At 40.2% G+C, this 22,619-nt stretch overlaps 3 non-coding genes across 3 annotated transcripts; all 3 read left to right on the plus strand.

Moving 5' to 3' along the window:
• Nucleotides 1-17,558: 17,558 nt before the first annotated feature.
• TRNAL-UAG (transfer RNA leucine (anticodon UAG)) lies at nucleotides 17,559-17,640 on the plus strand. Its single transcript has one exon. It is a non-coding gene; the product is annotated as a tRNA-Leu (tRNA).
• Nucleotides 17,641-19,550: 1,910 nt separating this feature from the next.
• On the plus strand, nucleotides 19,551-19,632 carry TRNAL-AAG (transfer RNA leucine (anticodon AAG)). Its single transcript has one exon. It is a non-coding gene; the product is annotated as a tRNA-Leu (tRNA).
• Nucleotides 19,633-21,746: 2,114 nt separating this feature from the next.
• Nucleotides 21,747-21,828, plus strand: TRNAL-UAG (transfer RNA leucine (anticodon UAG)). The gene has a single exon. It is a non-coding gene; the product is annotated as a tRNA-Leu (tRNA).
• The last annotated feature ends 791 nt before the right edge of the window (nucleotides 21,829-22,619 follow it).

A 22,619-nucleotide genomic window follows, 5' to 3' on the forward strand; every position in this document is an offset into this window, starting at 1 on the left:
ACTACTTTTGTCTCCCAATAGTCAGGCCAACATTTATCAAATGACAGTTGCATATTGGCAACAGATTGCCCTGTACAGATCTTTGTTCCAGTCAACTTGGTCCACGTGTAATTCCTCAAATACAACTCACACCTTTTTCAGTTGTGATCATTTTCTTATTATTTCTTCAACTAGAATGATTTCCCATTTCTCCATATTTATCAAACACTACTTACCCTGGAAAGACCATCTCAATGTTTTTCTAATTCATAATGCCTTTGCTGTTTACCAAATAGATTTCATCTCTTCTCTCCTCTGAAACCCATGACATGCTTTTATCCTTGCTCTTCCTTCCTCTTCACTCCCACTCTCAAGAATCTGAACAGGACGCATGTAACAGAGGTGACCCATGGCATCCAGAAGTAAGCATCCACACTGACATTACCCATTTGACATAAATTTAATCAGTTATGAAAATGTCAAATTGTTCTGTTCTCCTTCCCATATTTCTTTATCTTGTATGAAAGATTCTCGAAAGAATATGCATGTTTTAATTTTATTTTTTAATCTTCCAGAACTACTTTTGAATTGTGGTTTCCTCTCTATCCCCATGTCCATCTTTTTGAAAATGCTACAAAAGATACAAAGAAAGAACTGAATAAGAAGGCAAAGAAAAAGGGAAAGAGACTCTACGGCACTTAGTTAGAGACTGCCTCATTTTGTTTGTAGAATCATATGCTCTAGTACGGCATCCTCAGCTTAGACCTCTGCTCCTCGAGGGGAAATTGTATGGTGCATACTTCTGGGTCTCTAAAATACCTAGCAAAGTGACCAGCACATATTAGGCTTTAATAAATACTTGAAATGGAGAGCAAACAAGTGCATAGGCATGTGCAGAGAAAAAAGGAAATTACTACCCACAGAAATCTGGAACACCATAGGATCTTTTAGTTTCCTCTTCGTGGAATTCTTGGTAAAACAAGCACTAAAAATCTCTAAAGGCCTTCCAGCTCTCACCCAGTTTAAGTTCTAGGAAACTAGTCTGAATTTAGGCGCCAGTTTTCATATTCATACGGTCACTAAATGGTATACCAGACACCAGCACAGAGATGAATGCCCCACCCACCCAACACACACACACACACACACACACACACACTCACAGAGAGTATCCTTACAGAAAAGGGAGGAAGTTCCCTAAAAATAAATGTATGGTTACCTATTGAGAGTGAGAATCTCTAAGGCAATGTCCTGAACAAGACAGTGGGTAGAACCAGTTTAACACAGCATATACATTCAGCACTGCTGGGGCAGGTTTCCTCTGAAAATGTCTGACCTCCTTTCTCAGGCCAATGCATGGTTTCAGACTCTCCAGGAGACCTACTTTCCAGTGAGAGAGACCCCATTCTGTCCTGCTAAGTGGATGACCAGTGCCACCCACCTCTTGGCTTTTCTGCAGACCAGGGCAGTGCTGAATGTGGCAGTGGAAATGCATGTCCTCTAAAAGATGTGCTGTTCAGCCCTTTGGCTCATGATAAGGATATGATTCTTACTTTGGGCATCAGAGGGCCAGGGTTCAGACCTATATGATCCCACCTTGTGAAATGTACAAAACACAGTGGTGACTTCCCAAGTCTTCATCGCTGTATTTCATTAGTCCCCCTCTTTTGAACACAATCACCTTGTAGGACTGTCCTGTCCCGTTTTCTTAAGAGATTCAAACTTTGCAGTATCCTAAACATACAATGGAGAAATGTGGCATATATCCTTAGATATCTCAGCCATAAGAAGGGAGGACAGTAGTGCTTATGGTGTAGCTTTTCTTGGGCTGCTTGTTCCATTAACAAGGTGGGGATGGGTTTCAACTGACTTTCTACAAAAGCTGATTGCTTGTGTTTTAAAGGAATTCTTTTAAGAATTGAAAAGTTAAGCCCTACCCTACAAACACTTGCCTGGTGTCCAGGAATTCTTGCTGACTTATTCTGCTTTCTATAGCCCCTTTAAATGTCACCCACAGATTACTTTGGTCTCTGGAAATATTTCTTCTGCTCCCTCGGTTCAGACCTTCCATTATTGTTCTCTTACCTTTGATTTCTTCCTGCCTGCACCACTCACAGCTGTCCACCTTTCTTTTTATCAGGATCATTTTGAATGCACTGCTGCCAAGCAAATGAAGCATACTCCAAGATGAACAACCAGGAATGCAGAGGACTGATTGAATTGCTGGCTGGCTGCATATCTCATTAGAGGAAGAATATTTATTGATGGAACTGAAGATCTTATATATCCATAAGAGAAAACTTGAAGGACATCATTACCATCCTCAAATATTTGATATGCTGCCATGAGGAAAGAGGAAATAGAATTATTCTCTGTGATAAAAGAGAACGAACTCCTCACGTTACAGGAAATTATTATATATACATATATGCGTATATATGTATATGCATATACGCAAATATGTATATGTGTGTATATGCATATTTATATATGATATATATGAATCTATATATCATGCACATGTATATATTCTCACTGTACTCTATGCCAAGTCCCTAGAGGTGAATGTCAGCCACACTGTAGGCTCAGAGCCAAACTAAGTGGTTTGATATTCCACTTCTTGCTTCTCCCCACCCCAACTCATTTGAATTGAGAGGATTTTTAATTACTTCCTTCTGCTGACTTTCTCTTTGGCCTCAAGGACAGCCTTAAATATAAGAAATGATCAGAAAGACCTGATATGTCTGGAGGGCTTGAGCAGTACCCAAAATGGACTGAAAAGAAGTTTTCAAGAACATTTGGGTGGGTATGGGAGGGTTGTTTATTCTCTCCAGAATGACTTTGCCTTTGCCTTGGGGCAAAGTGTTTAAGTTGATTGGAGTCCAGACATTCTCTTGAACTAGAGAGGTTAAAGTGAGATTTCTCAAGCAAAGGAATTGGGAGACTAGAGGTCACCGTGGTTATTGGGCCCTAAAGTGTGGACTAACCAAAAGTAGAGAGGAAGACTTGGGAAGCTGCCAGTTTTTGAGAGATCAAGTGAGTTTAACAAAATTGAAAGATGCAAGATCAACGTGTGAAAATCAATTGTATTTTTATATGCTAACAACTGTTGATGCAAAATATCCAATAACCATTCCATAGATAAGAGAGGTAAAGTGAGTTTTACTTGAGCCAGGATGAGGATTATAACCTGGGAAGGCAGTTTCCACAAAGAAAGAAAGTATTCTGGAGAAGCATGGTTTTCAGTACAGTCTTATACTTTTTTGGAACAAAGAACATTCATTAAACATGCCCAGCATACGTCTTCATCAAAGTTTCAAAGAAGTATTCAGTTGCAAATTAGCACGTCAACATGACCCTGATGTCTGGGAAAGGGAACTTCTCCTCAGGAGTACTAATATGGGCATTACCTATACAGCATTACCAATACTGGCATCATAGGAGAGGAAGCATGCATTCTTATCTTAAGAGAGTACATTCTTTTACTTTGAGGTAATGTTTAATGCACTTTTTGTTTTTATGGTTAAATCAGTTGTACAATGTATGTTTGACAGGCCATAAATCAGGCTTCTTTAGTTCAAGCCAAATCCATTTTGAACCAGAATAGCTACCCCATATACCCCAATATGTGAAAAATCTCTTGTCAAAACTATCAATCAAAAATAGAGAATAAAAAATTCCATTTACAATAGCATCAGAAATGTGAAATACTTAGGGACAAATCTGACAAATATGTGCAAGACATATACACTGACAATCACAAAATATTTCTGAAATTAAAGAAGATATAAACAATTGAAAAGGTATACACTGTGTTCATTAGTCAGAAGATTTAATATTGTCAAAATGTCAATTCCTTTCCATTGATCTATAGATTCAATGCAATCTCAATCAAAATCCCCAAAGGATTTTTTTGTAGAAATTGATAAATTAATTCTAAAATTCATATGGAAAAGCAAAGGGCCTTGAATAGCTAAGACAACATTGAAAAGAACAAAGTAGAGGACTAATATTACTTGATTTCAAACTTTATTGTAAAGCTATGAAGCCAGATACCTGAAGGTTACTGTAAATATTCAATAACAGCATGATTACCCTTTGACCTTGTTCCCAACACAGATACAGGTGAAAGGAAGTTAGTCCACACATCATTGTAAGCTTGTTAATTTGCTGTTTTCTTGTTTAACCTGAGGAGTGACTCAAGGGTCACAAGGATTTATGAGCTTGTTTTGCAGAAGTAAAAGAATGCCTTTAAGGAAGTTACCACTACCAGATAACCAGCCTGCAGCTGCCATTGATGCCCCGAAGTCTGGTTGCCCGAGGGCTTATATGGAGTGAAAGAAACACAGACTTCCCCTTTGTTTCTTTGAAACTCCTTATCCCAAGCCTCTTAGCTCTATAAAGACCCCCTGCTTTCTTCTTTCATTAAGGTGGATTTGAGAGAACCTATCCTCCTGCCTTCTCATTTGGGTCAATTTAAATAAACCTTTCTCCATCTCTAAGCACCAGTGTCTTAGTGATTGTCTTATTGTGCATTGGGCACATAAACTTGAGATTAAGAGGTTCAGTATCAATTAAGAGGTTCAGTATCAATTATAGTAATCCAAACAATGTGATGTTGGGGTAAATATAGACAAATAGATCAAAGAAGAGAATAGAGAGTCCAGAAATAGACCCATTCATATATGGAAACCAATTTCTAACACAGGTGCAAAGAAATTCAATGAAGAAAGTCCAATCTTTCAACAAATGGTGCTGGAACAATTAGATATCCATATGCAAAAAATGAACTTCAATACATGCCTCATACCATATATAAAAATTAACTCAAAATGCATTGTAGACCTAATGGTAAAGCCTACAACTATAAAACTTCTAAAAGAAAACATAGGAAAAATCCTTGAGAGCTGAGAAGAGGTAAAGAGTTTTCAGCTATGATATCAAAAACATAACCCATAAAAGAAAAAAATTGATAAATTAAACTTCATTAAAATTAAAATTTTCCACTCTTCTAAAGATATGTTTCAGAGACTGAAATGATAACCACTGACTGGGAGAAAACATTCAGAAATCACAAATCTGAAAAAGGACTTGTAACCAGAATACATATTTTAAAAAATTCTCAAAACTGAATAATAAGAAAACAAACAACCCATTTGAAAAGTGGGCAAAATATTTGAACAGATACTTCACCAAAAAAGATATATGAATGGAAAATCAGCACATGAAGAGATTCTCAACATCATTAGTCATTACAATACTGAGCAATGGGCTCTGCCCACAGTGATCTGAGCCAATTAATCACAATGAGTTAGGAACTGAGAAAGAAAGTTTAATTAGATTTGATTAGCTGGAAAATTGGAAGATGGGTGACTAATGTCTCAAAAACTCATCTTCAAGGATTACAGAATCTTGAGGCAGCTATGCGCATTAAGAAGGGGTTTTAGAAATGTACATGACAGACTCCAGGATCTCTCATTGTTCTTTTCTTCTCTCAGTGATGATGAATATTCTACAGGTGTTCTTGCTTTCTGGAGGCTTTCTTATTCCCTGGGAAAATTCATTAAAATTGTTAAGAACAAAGCTATCGGAGTATGCCAGCAGGAGTTTGTGCACAGAATCAGGGCCAGAAAATCATGAAACTGTGTAGCAATTTATAACGATCACATGCTAGAAAAGTTTCAACTAAGAAAGGGCTATTTAGTGTAACAAGATGGCATGAGTTATGTTCACTTGCAAGATGGCCTTACTTATATTTACTTCCAATTAGGGAAATGCAAATTAAAACCACAATGTGATACCACTACATAGCTATTAAGAATGGCTAAAATTTAAAAGACTGACCATACTAAGAGTCATTCACTACTGATGGAAATGTGAAATGATACAACCACTTCAGAAAACAATTGGCCAGTTTCCTAAAAAGTTAAACATACATATAATCCAGCCATTTCACTCTTAGATATTAACTCAAGAGAAATGAAAGCATATGTCCATAGAAAGACATGTGCATAAAGGTTTTTAGCAGCTTTATTGTAACAGCCCCAAACTGGAAACAACCCAACTGTTTATCAAATGAATGGGTTAACAAATCGTGGTATATCCATACAGTGGTACACTACTCCACAATAAAAACAAACTATTGATACATGAAACAGCATGGATGAGTATCAAAATAATTATGCTGAGTGAAAGAAATCAGATAAAAAAGAGTACATAGTGTATGATTCCATCTGTATTAAAATACAGAAAATGCCTAGGGATTGGAGGAGAGGACAGGGAGGGATGGAAAGAAGAAATTACAGAAGGGCAAGAGGAGACTTTTATGGATGATGATTATCTTGATTGTGATGATAGTTTCACAGTTGTACACATATATCAAAACTTATCAAATTGTACACTTTAAATGTATTCAGTTTATTGTGTGCCAATTACTCTTCAATAAGGCTTTTTTTTTTTTTTAAAGGAGAGTTCATCTGGGATTTGAATGGGGATGGGAGTATGGGGGAATCTCACACTTTAAATGAGAATCATTACCTTAGACCAAAGAACCAAAGTGCTAAGCACTAGTTAAATCTTAGTCTTTTAAAAGTACATGCATTTACACTCCCACTCACATGATGCAATTTTTGTTGGAAGTCTTGCGGTATTCTCCTCTCCACTGTTTATTCTTTCTTCTTCCAATGTAGTGCAACCTTATTATTTTCACACTTAGAGCTAAACGTTTGATGTCTCTTTTCCTCAAGTTCTGAAAGTGAGCTCAACCTCTAAGGATGGGAAAGCATTACAGCTAGACCTTGGGCAAGCAGAACTCTCAACAAGCTGAAATGCAAGGAATCTTCCCTTTGCCTCCCCTCTGGAGCCGCTCTACTTTTGTGGCTCAAGAGCTCATGGGGTTAGAATAATGACCACAATCAGCATAGCCATGGACCTTGGCCAAGAAAAGCCAACGGGAAGAGGGAATTGGTCACCTATTCAGCAGGACAGAGTGGGGCTTCTCTCAGTGGAAATATGTCTTCTTGAGGGTTTAGCCTCAAACATTAGACTGAGAAGAGAAGTCAGACATTTCTCAAAGGAAATCTGCCCTAGCAGGCTCGACTATATTTAACTACTTTCAGGAGGTGTTTTAGAGAGAAGAATTGCCTTCAAGGTAGGCACCCTCAATATGTAGCCATGTATTTATTTTCCTGTTTTTCTGTAAGTATACTCTGTGTGTGTGTGTGTAAGTGTGAATGTTCATGCATTGGGCAAGGGCAGGATAACTCTGTTCTAGTTTTGGTTACACCTTTTAGTGACTACCAACAGAAAAATGAGAACTGGTACATGGATTCAGACCTGTTTCCTGGAATTCGTACTCATACATTACAATATCAGAGGTGGAGGGAGGTTTGAGATTACTTGGGAATTTCAGGAACAAGGAACTAAAGAATTTCACAGTGTTCCATATCTCCATGGGTAGTAATTTTCTTTCCACTCTACACACATTGGTTATTTGAAAAGATAAACAAAATCAACAAACTCCTAGCTAGACTAAGAAAAAAAGAGAGAAGACTCAAATAAAATAAAAAATGAAAGAGGGGAAATTACAATGGATGCCTCAAAAATAAAAAGGATCATAAAGAACTATTACCAACAGTTATATAGCAGCAAATTGGATAACCTAAAAGAAATGGATAAATTCCTACAAACATACAATTTACCAAAACGAAATCAAGAATAAATAGACCCCTAGCCCCAGCACAAAACATAAAAAAAAAAGAGAGAGAGAGAGAGAAGAAGAAGAAATAGAAAGCCTGGACAGATCAATAACAAATAAAGAGAGTGAGTCAGTAATCAAAAACCTCCCAAGAAAGAAAACCCAGAACAAGATGGCTTCACAGGTGAATTCTACCAAACATTCAAAGAAGAATTAATACTCATCCTTTTCAAACTCTTCCCAAAAATGGAAAAAGAGGGAACACTGACAAACTCATTTTATGAGGCCAGCATCATGCAGATACCAATGCCAGACCAAGACACAACAAAGAAAACTACAGGCCAGTATCTCTGACAAGTATTCATGCAAAAATCCCCAATAAAATACTAGCAAACTGAATTCAACAGTATATTAAAAGGATGATACACAATGACCAAGTGGGGTTTAACCCTGGGATGCAAAGATGTTTCAACATATGAAAATCAATCGATATGATACACCACATTAACAGAATGAAAGCAAAAAACCATCATCTCAATAGATGCAGAAAAAGCATTTGATAAAATTCAATGTCTATTCATGTAAAAACTCTCAACAAAACAGGTATAGGAGGAATTTATGTCAACACAATAAAGGCCGTATATGAAAAGCTCACAGTTAACATTATACTCAATGGGGAAAGACTGAAAGCTTTCCCTCTAAGATCTGGTACAAGGCAAATATGCCCACTCTCACATTTCTATTCAACATAGTACTAGAAGTCCTACCCAGAGCAATTAGAAAAGAAAAAGAAATAAAAAGAATCCAAACTGGAAGGGAAGAAGTAAAATTATCTCTGTTTGCAGATGACATGATCAAATATGTAGAAAATCCTAACAACTCAACAAAAAAATTGTTAGAATTAATAAATGAACTCAGTTAAGTTGCAGAATACAAAATCAGCTTAGAAAAATCAGTCACATTTCTGTGCACAATGAACAGTGCAAAAAGGAAATTAAGAAAACAATCCCATTCACAATAGCAACAAAAAAGAATAAAATATTTAAGAATAAACCTAACTAAAGATGTGAAAAACTTATACACTGAAAATTATAAAACATTAATGAAGGAAACTAAAGAAGACATAGATAAATGGAAAGACACTCTGTGTCCATGGATTGGAAGAATTAATATTGTTAAATATTCAAACTACCTCAAGTGATCTACAGATTCAATGCAATCCCTATCAAAATCCTAATGGAATTCTTTATGGAAATAGAAAAAACAATCCTAAAATTTATATGGATACACAAAAGTCCCCCTTTAGCCAAAGCAATCTTAAGCAAGAAGAACAAAGCTGGAGGCATCACACTTCCTGATTTCAAAATATATTACAAAGCTACAGTAATCAAAACAATGTGGTACTGGCATACAAGCAGATATAGATCAACGAAACAGAATAGAGAACCCAGAAATAAATTCACACGTCTATGTTCAACTGATCTTTGTTTCTTTCTTTTTTGTTTTTGCCGAGGAAGATTCACCCTAAGCTAACATCTGTTGCCAATCTTCCTCTTTTTGCTTGAGGAAGATTCACCCTGCACTAACATTTGTGCCAGTCTTCCTCTATTTTGTGTGTGGGTCACTGCCACAGCATGGCTGACAAGTGGTGAAGGTCTGTGCCCAGGAACCAGGCCCAGACCACCAAGGTGGAGCACGCTGAACTTAACCACTAGGCCATGGGGCTAGTCCCTGTTCAACTGATCTTTGACAAGGTTGCCAAGAACACACAATCAGGAAAGGATAGTCTCTTCAATAAATGGTGTTGGGAAAATCAGATATCCACATGCAAAAGAATGAAATTAGACCCTTATCTCATATCATATGCAAAAATCAACTCAAAATGGATTAAAGACTTAAATGTAAGACATGAAACCATAAAACTTCTAGAAAAAAAATAGGGAAAAGCTTCTTAACATTGGTTTGGGCAACAATTTTTTGGATATGACACCAAAAGCACAGGCAACAAAAACAAAAACAGATAAGTGGGATTGCATCTAACTAAAAACCTTCTGTACATCAAAGGAAACAATCAACAGAGTGCAAAGCAACCTACTGAATTGGAGAAAATGTTTGCAAACCATATATCTAATAAGGGGTTAATATCCAAAATATATATGGAACTCTTATAACTCAATAGCAAAAAAACAAATGACCTGATTAAAAAAAAAAATGGGTAAAGAATCTGAGTAGACATTTCTTTTCTTTTTTTTTTTTTGTGAGGAAGATCAGCCCTGAGCTAACATCTGATGCCAATCCCCTTCTTTTTTCTAAGGAAGACTGGCCCTGGGCTAACATCCGTGCCCACCTTTCCCTACTTTACATGGGACGCTGCCACAGCCTGGCTCGACAAGCAGTGTGTCAGTGCATGCCCTGGATCTGAACCGGCGAACCCCGGGCTGCCGCAGTGGAGCGTGAGCACCCAACCGCTTGCGCCACCAGGCTGGCCCCAACACTTCTTAATAGAAGACATACAAATGGCCATCAGATATATGAAAAGTGCTCAACATCACTAACCATCTGGGAAATGCAAATCAAAACCACAATGAGATATCACCTCACAGTTGCTGGAATGGCTATTATCAAAAAGACAAATGATAACAAGTGTTGGCGAGGATGTGGAGAATGGGGAACTCTTGTATACTGTTGGTTGGACTGTAAATTGGTACAACGATTATGAAAAACAGTACGGAGTTTCTTCAAAAAATTAAAAATAGAACTACCTTATGACCCAGCAATTCTATTTCTGGGTATATATCCAAAGGAAACGAAATCAGTACCTCAAAGAGATATCTGCACTCCGGTGTTCATGCAGCATTATTCACAGTAGACAAGATATGGAAACAACCTAAATGTCTGTAGATGGGTAAATGGATAAAGAAAATGTGGTGTAGATATATACAATGGAATATTATTCAGCCTTAGAAAAGAATCCTGCCATTTGCAACATGTTTCTTGCATTATAAGTTTCTTGCATTGTCTGGGATATGATAAAAATGTTAATTTCAGGTAGACTGTAAGAAGAAAATGATGTATTTTGTAAATTTAAGGTTAAAAACTTAAAGAATGATAACTAAAAGTGTAAATGAGCATTAGTGAGGCCATCTCGTTACACTAAATGGCCCCAGCCCCTCCTCTGTGTGACTACTCTGCACATACTCCAAAAAATTCACATGCTCTCCTGATTTATGGCCTCCGCTTACATATGTACTCCTCAATAGCTTGATAAATTAAAAACTTTGTTCTATGAGTTTCTCTCCAGGAACAGGCTGACCACAGGCGGGAAACACACCTACAAGATATCCATCACAGCTGACAGAAGAATGGAACGACGTGATGCCTGGGGCCTGTCATGCCTGGAGACAAAAATCCTTGGACCCCCCTCCTTATTGCCCATTTTCCCCATATAACTGCCTCAAGATTCTGTAATCTTGGAAGACAGTTTTTTGAGACATTAGTCTGCCATCTTCCTGCTTATGCTGGCTAATTGAACTAAAACATCATTTGTCAATCCCTAACTTGTTGTGATTAATTGCCTCTGATCACTGCGAGCCCATTGCTTGGTAACAAAAGTAAAACAAAATAGTTAATAAAGGAGATAAATGGAATGATAAAAGTGCTTGTTTAATACAAATGAAGAAAAGAAGGAATAAAAAACAAAGAACAGATAAAGAGGGATCTTGTGATGATGCAAATGTTTTAAAACTTGATAATAGTGACGGTTGTACAACTTGGTAAATTTACTAAAGTAATCGTTGAATGGTACACTTGCAAGGATGAATTTTAGCTCTGTAAATTATACCTCAATAAAATTGTTTCTAAAAAGTATTCATGGGACTAATAGAAAATAAATAGCAAGATGGTAGACTTAATCTCATCTGTATTCGAACTTAAATTTAATTTAAATGGACCAAATATTGTAGTTAAAAGCAAAAATTGCCAGATTGAACAAAAATAAGACTCAACTCTATGCTGTTTATAGGAAACACATTTTTAAATGTAAAGACACAGGCTGAAAGTAAAAAATGGAAAAAAGCATACCATGAAAGCTCAAAAAAAGAAAAAACCAGCTGATGTAGCAATATCAATATCAGACAACAGATTCTTTAAGATGACAATTACTATATGAGATATTGAAGAATATTTTATAATGATAAAAGGGTCAATTCAACATGAAAGCACAATATTCCTTGTGGTACACCCATACAGTCGACTGTTATTCAGCACTAAGAAGAAATGAGCTATCAAGCCATGAAAAGACTTGGAAGAACTGTTATGGACTGAATGCCTATGTCTCCCCCAAATTCATATGTTGAAGCCCCAACACTCAATGTGATGGTATTTGGAGGTGGGGCCTTTGAAAGGTAATTAGGATTAGATGAGGTCATGTGGGCGGGGCCCTCATGATGGGATTAGTCTCCTTATAAGAAGAGACACTAGAGAGCTCGTTTTCTCTTCCTTTCTCTCCACCATGTGAAGACACAGTGAGAAAGTGGCTGTCTGCAAGTCCGGAAGAGAGCTCTCACTAGAACTTGACCATGCTGCCCGCCTGATCTTAGACCCCTAGCCTCCAGAACTGTGAGAAAATAAATTTCTGTTGATTAAGTCACCCAGTCTATGGTATTTTGTATGGCAGCCTGAGCTGACTAAGAGAGGAAACTTAAATGCGTATTACTAAGTGAAAGAAGCCAATTTGAAAAGGCTACACACTGTATGATTCCAACTATCTGACATTCCAGACAAAAGCAAAACTATGGACACAGTAAAAAGGTCAGTGGTTTCCAGGGGTTAGTGGGGAGGGAGAGATGAATAGGTAAAGCACAGAGGATTTTTATAGCAGTGAAACTATTCTATTTGGTATGGTGGACGCATCATTATACATTTGTCAAAACCCATAGAATATGCAACACCAAGAGTGAACTCTAATGTAAACTATGGTTTTGGGTGATAATGATATGTCAATGTTGGTTCATCAGTTGTAACAAATTTATCACTCTGGTATGAGATGTTGATGGTGAAGGAGGCTTTGCATGTGTGGGGGCAGGAGGTATATGGGAACTCTCTATACTTTCTATTCAATTTTGCTGCGAACCTAAAAGTGCTCTAAAAATAAATTCTATTTAAAAACCCCACAATAGTCCTGAATTTCCATGTATCTAATAAAATAACTTCAAAATATAAAAAGCAAAAGTTGATAGAACTAAGAGGACAAACAGAAAAATACACAATGGTCATTGGATAGTTTAACAATCCTCTCTCAGTAAATGTTAAAAAAGTAGACGAAAAATCAGGAAAGACATTGAAGGTGTAATCAACACAGAAACAAATACCTGGTACTGAGAGATAATTGGATAGATTCCTAAAAAAGAAATTTTGCATAAAGTTTACTATGCATCCTTCAATAGCTCAGTTGATAGAGTAGAGGACAGTAGGATGCATATTCTGGTAAACATCCTTAGGTCTCTGATTAAGGCCCAAAAGAAAATGCAGGTAGAAAATGCAGGTATTTTGCGTACTGAAAAGTCAAGAGTGTACACTCCACCTTGTCTAAGCCTGTAAATGGACATGATAAAAAATATACTTGGATTTAGAAGATCAAGTGAAATAGACTGTAAATATAAACTGTGTTTATTATTTGTTTGGTTTCTCTGAATACTGAGCTCAGTTGCAGGATCTCTACCCCCAGAGTCATACAGAGGTCTATGGTAAGTCTCTGAAATTGGGAGTCAAAGTATTCTACTTTTGAGAGTTAGTCAAGAAAGAAGCCACATGGTAGTGGATGAGATTCCCTGTTCTTGAGCTGAGATCTTGTAGGCACATTGTCTTTGGACCCAGACTTCCTAGACTTTAAGTCTCTGAAGTTCTTTCACAGATGAGGAAGATCCCTGGCAGCCAGTTTCCTGGGTGACCTTGGGTGGTTATTTTGGACACTTGCAGAGCTTCTCAAGTGGCTCAGGTGAGGGTAAGGCTGCAAGCATTTCTTCTAGTTTCTCTTGCACACTCACTTATCATTATGTCATGCCCAGCAGGACAAATAAACATGGCCAGAGACCTCAGAAGATAGAACCATTTGATTCCATTTTGTGTAGTTCATCTGAAACCTCTTGTGTTTCTAGAGGCGGGCATCCTTGGGTCGAAGTTCTATTCATATCTAAGGGTGGTAAAGTGGCTGCTACCATTCCCCAATATTGGAAGGCCGCTTTCGCTGTCCTTAATGGTAGTCTTCACTATCCTGCCAGGCTTTTCCCTCTCATTTATAAATGAGGCCTCTCATTTATTCCCACTGCTTCCACATTGAACACACATCTCTTCCTTGGACACTGCTCTCAAGAGGTCTGCAGGTCTTTGACTCCTTCCACTCTTCTTCCTCACTTCTGTTAGAATTCCAAAATACAAAATTGATCTCTACTGTAATGGTTCTCCAAGTGTGGTCCCTGGATCAGTAGCATCAGCACCACCTAGCAACCTGTCAGAAATGCAAATTTTAGAAATGCAAATTTTCAGGCCCCAGGTTTACTAAATCAGAAATTCCAGGGAGTGAGTCCAGCAATCTGTCTTTCTAACAAGCCCTGCAGGTGATTGTGATGCATGCTAAAGTTTGAGAACCATCGCTCTACCACTTAAAACCTGGCCCCTCCCTCTCTAGTAATATGTCTCCACACAGGCAGGGAGTTCCAGCCCCAATGTGCCTATGCCTATACCCTGCAAAATGCATTTCAGTTCTTTTTCAAAGATCCCACAGAAGATCTCAGAGTTAGCACTCTTCCTCCCATCCCAGTCCCCTGCACTTTTATGTTGAAACTTGTGGGATTTCAGGAAAAGATCTCTGTTTCTGAGCCCAAATTTCCCTTTTTCATAAGGACACCAGTCATATTGGATTAGGGCCCATATGAAAGACCTCATTTTAACTTGATTACCTCTGTAAAGACTTTATTTTCAAATAAGGTCACATTTTGTGGTACTAGGGATGAGGACTTCTGTATATCTTTTTGAGGGAGACACAATTCCACCCATAACAAAGACCATGGAGTTTTATGGGAAGCTCCTGGGAAAATCTTTATGTGTCCTGAGAACTTCCAACATTACCATGAGATTAATTTTCCCTTCTCTTGGGAAGCATAACTGATTAAGAGATAGTGACTATTGTCTATTGTCAAGGAAGTAAGCCAGGTCTGGGTGCTTCTTTCTTGATGTAAACTGTGTCTTTGCAATAGAGAGGGAAACAGAACATGAACATATACAACTTCCCTATTTAAAGCTCTTTGTGGAAATTTGCCCGCATATATCCTTAATTTTATCAAATAAAGAATGTGATTGGATGTCACCAGGAAGCCACAATTTCTGCCCTTAGAAGTCAGAAAATCAGCCCAAACATCCCCCAATTCCATCCCCCAGCCTTTTGCTAAGACAGTCACTTGTTTTTCTCTGCAAGTCTAGGCAGTAATTATGAATTAATTCCTCTGCTACTGCCACACACTAGCAAAAGAGACACATCAGCCTATTGGTGTTCTGTAATTCCACTTTGTTGTAATCAAAAGGAGCAAGAGTTCCTGATACGGAACCTCTTAATCTCACATTTATGTGCCTGATGCACAGTAAGCCAATCACTCAGACACCAGCACTTAGAGGTAGAGAAAAGTTTATTCGAATTGGCCAAAATGAGAAGGTGAGAGGATAGGTTCTCTCAAATCTGCCTTAACAAGAGAAGAAAGCAGGGGGTTTTATAGAGCTAAAGGGCTTGGCAGGAGGATTTTTGGAGAAACAAAGGGGAAGTCTGTGTTTCTTTCACTCCAGATAGGCCTGTGGGCAACCAGACTGCTGGGTGTCAATGGCAGCTGGGGGCTGCTTCTCTGGTGGTTGTAACTTCCTTAAAGGCATTCTATTGTTTTTTCTTTTTTTTTTTGCAAAACAAGCTCACAAACCCTTGTGACCTTGAGTCACCTCTCAGGTTAAACAAGAAAATGGCAAATTAACAAGCTTATAATGATGGATTAACTTCTTTTCATCTGTGTCTGTGTTGGGAACAAGGTTGAAGGCTAATCGTGTTCTTATAGAATATTTACAGTAACTCTCAGGTACCTGACTTCATTCCTTTTCATATACGGAGCATGGAAACCCAAGTTTGGTGGACCTAAGACAGAAACTCTAATGTTTGGGGAACTGAGGTGTGGCTACTCTTCCCTGTGTCAAGAGGAATGGCGGTATGAATCTATTTTTCTTGCCCTGCTCCCAGGCTCCTCACCTGAGGCCTGCAGGCTTGGGCTTCTGGGGAGGCTCAGGAACCAGAGCATGCTGAGCTCTCAGGAATCCTGGGTGCCTGCAAAACCAGCCTGGGCTCAGCCCCTAGGGAGGGTGTCTCCCGCCATCTCCTTCCCCAGCCGCCAGTAACAATAACCACCACATGGCTATAACTGTTCAGCAGAAAGGGGACCTCTCTGGAAGATGCAGAGATATACGTGTTACCACCCAACGTGGGGCCTTCTGCTCGCCACAAGACATGCCAATAGTCAAGAGGCAAGGTGGTAGGAGAGAAAGGACTTTTTTATTACAGCTTGCTAGCAAGAGGGAAGATGGCCGACTCATGTCCAAAAGAACCATCTTAAGAGGGCATGAAATCTTACAGCAGTTATATAGGCCATTGTGTTATTGGGGAGGGGGTTAGGAATGTTGACCTTCTGGTGTTACAGACAGGGAGTGCCACACCAGATCTTTCAGTCTTCACTGATGATGGCTATCAGCATAGATTCTCTGTTTGGGGGTCATCACATTCCAAAGGAACTGAAAAAAAACAACGAAGTTATCATCTTATCCCAGCTGGGAGGTACATGCAGAAGCAGGGGTCATAAAATCTACAGAGCAGTTAGATCTCCTGGAGGGTGCACATCCAGCTGGGTTAGTTTATCTGAGGTCATTCAAAGTTACAATAGAGTTTTTCTTTTCTACGATATGGCTTCCCTATGTCAACCTTGTCTTGAGCAGGTATCATATGTTCCAAAGAAAGGGACCCGAGGCTTCCCAGCAGCAGGAACCCATCCAACCTGAAAGAGAGCCTTCTCTTCCGGAGCACAGAATTGGGAGAGGAAGACTCTGCAGACTGCTCAAGCCGAGACTAGGGAGCAGGCACTGATTGTGGCGGCTATACGTGAGTTGGGTCTCAAGGAGCAAAAGGGAACTAGGAGACAAGCTTTAACTCATGGCCTACACTTCCTGGAGGCTCCCAGACTCGTATCAAACTCAAATTTCAGCAAAGAACTGAAGTCACCGTGCCCGAAGGTGGCAGGGAAAGACAGCTTTGCTTTTCTTTACTCCACCTCCACCATCTCCACTAGCTCCACCATCACCTCCACCTCACGACCTCCTCCTCCACTACCAACGCCTCCTCCTCCACCACCACCTCCACCTCCTCCTTCTCCTCCTCTTCCTCCACTACCACCACCTCCTCCACCACCCTCCACCGCGAAGCGATCCGGAGTCTAAATCAAGGAGTTCCTTCGTCCGTTCAATAAATAGTTTCTGAGCGCTTCCTGGACGCCAGACGGAAGCTGACGTGACCCCTGCCTTCGGAAAGCTGTTACGTTCTGGATCCCAAGAGCTTCACTTCCGGAGCGGATAGTGTGTTTTGAAGATCTTTCCCTTTAGTTCCTGGAGTGAGAAGAGCTGTTCGAGGTGGGCGGATGCAGGTTCTAGTTCTAGTGGAGTGGAGGAGGGAGGGAAAAACTTCTTCCTTGGCATCCTTTGATGGTACCTAGAATCATAGCCTCAGGTCAGGGGGCCAGAGGACAAAGCTGAAACAAGGACAGAAAGGTATTACTAGGAAAAAGGGGCAGATCCTTGCCGCGAGTGTGGTAGCGTGGCCGAGCGGTCTAAGGCGCTGGATTTAGGCTCCAGTCTCTTCGGAGGCGTGGGTTCGAATCCCACCGCTGCCAAGATTTTGTTTCTTAAGTGATCTCTGCTCCGTGTCCTCACTCCGGATAAAAGTTCTGTGAATCCATGCGGGGTTTGACCTAATACCTGAATTTTCTGAACATTGAGCTCTGGACTCGGGGAATGAGACCAATGGATGAATGACTCCCGGTTTACCTGCGGGGAGCTCACAGGTAAGTAGGATACTCAGACTACTGAAAGACCCACTCCTCCCGATCCTCGCGTTCTGTTTGGAAGGGGCCCGATAAGGTTTTGCCAAAGGGCTGACATTTAAGCTCGGCGCTCAAGTCGAGAGAAGAGAGGTAGAGAGTCTTGGAACTTAGAGATAACCTTGAAAGTGCAGGGTGTGTCTTGTAAACGGGTGGGCTGGGACACGGAGGGGAGCAGAGAGTGAAGTGAGCGTTTGTCTCATCATTTGCTCCTGAGTGTTATCTCGGAAAACTTCCGGCAGTTGCACACAGCGCCAAAAATGTCCCTGCTATTGACTGCCTCTAGGACCCCTACTGCATTTCCTACAGGACATTATCTCCTATTTCTCCACCTGCAGCTGATCTCCCCGCTACAACCGCACCCCCTCCCTCACCCACCCTCTCTCTTCCCGTCTCTCCTTCCAGGTCCACCATCAGGATAGTAAAGGAGATGGGTTAAGCAGGAAGAGAATCATCAAGGGAGGCAATTGTCAAGGGAATTGATTCAACTTGCAGGCTTGAGCCAGCCAAGGAAGACCACCCTGACCCCCACCTGGCCGGCAACAAGTCCTAGGATGGGTTCCAAGTCAGAATTTGAGCCCTTTGCGGAAGATTCTCACTTTCTGACCTTTGAGGACAGTGCCTTTCCTGCCCCATGTGCACAGCCTTTGGTACCCAGAGGGTGATTGGGCATAGTTTGGCACGCACCACATCCAGGTTTGAATCCAGGGTTGTCCCTTCCTCAAGGCTTTGAGAAGGAGTCATCGATTCATTTTAGTAGGTGATGATGGAACCTGACTGGCCTGTGCCCTAAAGGAGGCAAGAGATAAATTTGTCCACGTGGCTTGTTACTCCAATCAACCGCGACAGTAGTGACATTTTGGACTGGATGATTCCTTACTGTGGAGGTCTGTCATGTGTATTGCAGGATGCTTAGCAGCATCCCTGCCCTTTACCTACTAGATACCAGTAGTACTGTCCCAGTTGTGACAACTGAAAATGTCTCCAGATAATGTCCCTTAGGAGGCAAATATCATCCCTAGAAACTGAGGGTGCAACTACCATCTCCCAGTGTGTGGCTTATCTTCTCAATCTCTTAACAGTGTCTTTTGAAGGAAGGAGGTTCTTAATTTTGATGAAGTACAATAAATCATGTTTTCTTTTTATGGATCATGCTTTTGGTGTTGTATCTAAGAAATCTTTCCCCAACACAAGTTGACGAAGATTCCATTCTAAATATTTTATAGTTTTGGTTTACAATCCATTTGAGTTAATTTTTTATACGGTGTGAAGTGGGGATCAAAATTATTATTTTTTTAAACATCATTTGTTGAAAAGACTACCTTTCTCTACTGAATTGCCTTTAAAACTTTTCCAACAATCAACTGATGATGTAAATATGGTTCTATCTCTGTATTGCTGTTCCGTAGATCTATTTTTTATATCTTAATGTCAATACCACAGTCTTGATTATAGCAGCTTTTAAGTCTTGACGTCAGGCAGAGTGAGTCCTCCAACTTTGTGCTTCTTTACAAAGTTGTTTTGGGCGTGCTGTGTCTTTGAATTTCCATAAGAATTTTGGAATTAGCTGGTCAATTTCTGAAAAAGAAAAAAATCCTCTTGTTAGAGTTGGAAGTTCAAGAACACAATGTGTAGAACAGAACTGAGATGTAGAGGAAGGTAGTTACCATCAGAAGGGATAGGCAAGGCTGCATATATCATCTGGTAGTGTGGCCGAGCGGTCTAAGGCGCTGGATTAAGGCTCCAGTCTCTTCGGAGGCGTGGGTTCGAATCCCACCACTGCCACTGAGCTTTTTTGGTTTTTTTTTTTGCCTTACCAGTGGCAAAACCAAGATCAAAGATGACGAATATCACACGAATGTCGTGAGAGGCTAGCAGTACTGGATTGGAGCTGAGACGAGTGGAGGAGTGTAGACAGTGAGCTTCCAGTCAGACCATTCAAATCCAGTGGGTGCCTGTTTTCTGGCCAGTTAGCGCTCGTGAAGTTTTGCCAATTTGTAACATTTTGACAAGTCTGCAAAGAAGAAGTTCGCTAGGAGGGTAGGTGTTGGGAAGAAACAAGTTTTAAGATCTGAGAGTGGCAGGCGTGACCTCAGAAAAAGACGCTGTTACATGTGGCAGGAGGATTGATATAAGGGCTGGGCATGGATAGGGGGTGGTTTTTTGTTTGTTTCTGTTTTACATTTTCTGCATCATAAATGGAAACTCACAGAGGCTTTCCAGGCGGTCTACGAGCAAACTTCAAGAGGCAACTCCTTTGGCAAGAGCACAGGGCACAGACCCTTGGGTCTATACTGTTGCCTCCACATGTTAGTAACTTTAGAGCGGGCTCCTCGGGTCCTTGGCTCCCCATTGGCCTGCTTGGTCTGGATGGTTTCTGCTTCCCCACTCCCAAGCCACAATTCTGGTCTCCCAATGCAGCATTTCCCCTTCCCTCCGCGTCTTTCTCTACAAGGAAGCTAGAAGGAAAGAGAAGGTCTGAGGGAGACTGTCCAGAGATGTGACTCAGTGAGGAGGCAACGCCCACAAGAGAAGGGAGGTGTTTCAATTCTTACAGAGTTGAGTCAAGGTTCCTTGACAATCATCTTGGGAAATTAGCTCACTGCCCCTGCACGCTTGCTCTCAAAGAGCCCGAGAATGTTTCAACCCATAATTTGAACTCCTATTAGACATTTTCATCTCTTTAACTGTAAGTACAGTGTATTTTCAGATTGGTGCACATGGTTGGCGGTCCTGGAGAGCAAATGGGTGGAATTTGGTGTCCACTGCAACCGAGGTTGAATCTAAGTGTTGTCCCCTTCTCAGGGTCTCTTCGTACAGATCATGAAGGAGAGAGCAACTTTAGGCAAAGGGGAGAAATCTCATTTCAGGAGGTGGTGAAGGAACGGAGGTGGCCCGTGTCCTTAGAAGAATCACTAAGAATCATTCAAGTTCCTGGCCGGCTTCTCAATCTAGGGGTCTGAATATGGTTGTCCCTCTTTTGCTCAGGCATACTCACTTAAAATCACAATCCTTACTTAAAGAAAGCCTTCAGTCCCTGCACTCACCTAGCTGAACTAGAATGGAGAGAAACATAATGATACTGAACTGGTCTCAATTTAAATCCATGACAGTAATCTCAAGTGCATCTGCATGACAATCTTACTATTTTTCTCAATTCCTCCACTATACCATTCTTAAAGACTACTCTTTCATCCCTTCTCTATTCTCAAAACACCTCATGTGTTCTTTCCATTTTACTGAGAAAGCAGAAGCAGTCACAGGAGAACTTCTGCAAGGTCCCCATCTACCTGCATCTGACTACATTTATGCCTCCTGTTACCATAGATGACCTATCCCAGATCTGGGCAATAGATGCCATGCTTGATTGCTTCCCCAAGAACATTCTTTCCAACAGTTGTTTCTTCTCTCTTTTGCTGGATCACTCCCAACAGCCTACCAGTAAGCTGCTTTTTCGCTCCCATTATCAAACAAAAATCGCAGGTTCTGGGAGCAAGAAGGGGAGAGGGTACAAGGCTCGCCTCACACCTGTGGTTACTCCGAGGCTTCGGTTGGCAATTTCTAGGTCTCTGAGTAACATGCTAACAAGTCCTGTAAAGAGCTGACGTTTTGGTGCGTGGGTGGTGTGTGGGAGAGGACATATCTTTTCCTTCCTTAACCTCTTTTCCCTCCAACACTCCTAGGAGGTGATGTAGATCAAGATGTACATGCCTTCAGCAAGTCAGTGAGTGCCTATTATTTGCCTGAGCTTGTGTCTAGGAGGCAAGGCCAAGTCCTCAAGAAGTTCATTTCTAAAATGTGAAGAACTTTTCTCAAGCAAATGGTGACACTCAGTCCAATAACTTTCCATTTAGTCTATAAAATGTGAGGAGAGTAATTGAGGAAAGACTTGATTGTGAGCTAGTGTGGCCGAGTGGTCCAAGGTGCTGGATTTAGGCTCCAGTCCCTCTGGGGATGTGGGATCGAATCCCACCACTGCCAATGGTTTGGTGTCTTTTAAATAAACAATCCTCTAAAATCCACCCTTTAAATTTTTCTAATGTATTAAAAATGGGTACAGAAAATTGGGATCAACAGCGGATGTATGATTCATGAGGTAGAACCTCACAATCTAGCTGGGTACATACGTTACTGATCCCCCAGTGTGAAGACATGTAATTATTCCTATTCTATAATTTGCAGAGAAAAGAGAATTGCTGCTCTCTCATGAAATCACTGAAACATTGTGGTCCCTAAAAACCATTCTGATTAAAACCAGGGCTTCTTAGGGGAGTGGCTGATTTCAGGTTTGGGGCAGGAAACATACACGAAGAGCTGGCAAGAAAGCAAGAATTTCTGCAAACTACTGGGTCATGTCAAAAGTTTGCAGGAGCCAATGACAACAAGTTTCCACTGGCCAAAGATGGAACAAACTAAAAGATGACTAAAGGAAATGCTTGCTGCAATTGATCACAATACATTGAATATAAGAACATATAATCTTTTAAATGCAGAAAGAAAAACAACTCATTGATCACCAGTGGGAATCACCACTAGGGAGAAAATGATTTCCTCTGAAATTTATGTGTAAATTCTATTTAAGATAATCACGTAGCTCTAGTTGATACATAAAAGTTCTTGAAAGAGGAAAAATAGCTAGTAAATACGGAAGAAATAGAGAATTAGAAATCACAATTTAGCAACCCCCAAAAAATTGATTCAAACAGTGATGATATTGATTCATAGGTTGATGGGGGAATTTACAATTGAGGGATACAGTTATATATATATAT

Source organism: Diceros bicornis, chromosome 5 (genome assembly GCF_020826845.1).
Source record: "Diceros bicornis minor isolate mBicDic1 chromosome 5, mDicBic1.mat.cur, whole genome shotgun sequence".
NCBI classification, from domain to species: Eukaryota; Metazoa; Chordata; class Mammalia; order Perissodactyla; family Rhinocerotidae; genus Diceros; species Diceros bicornis.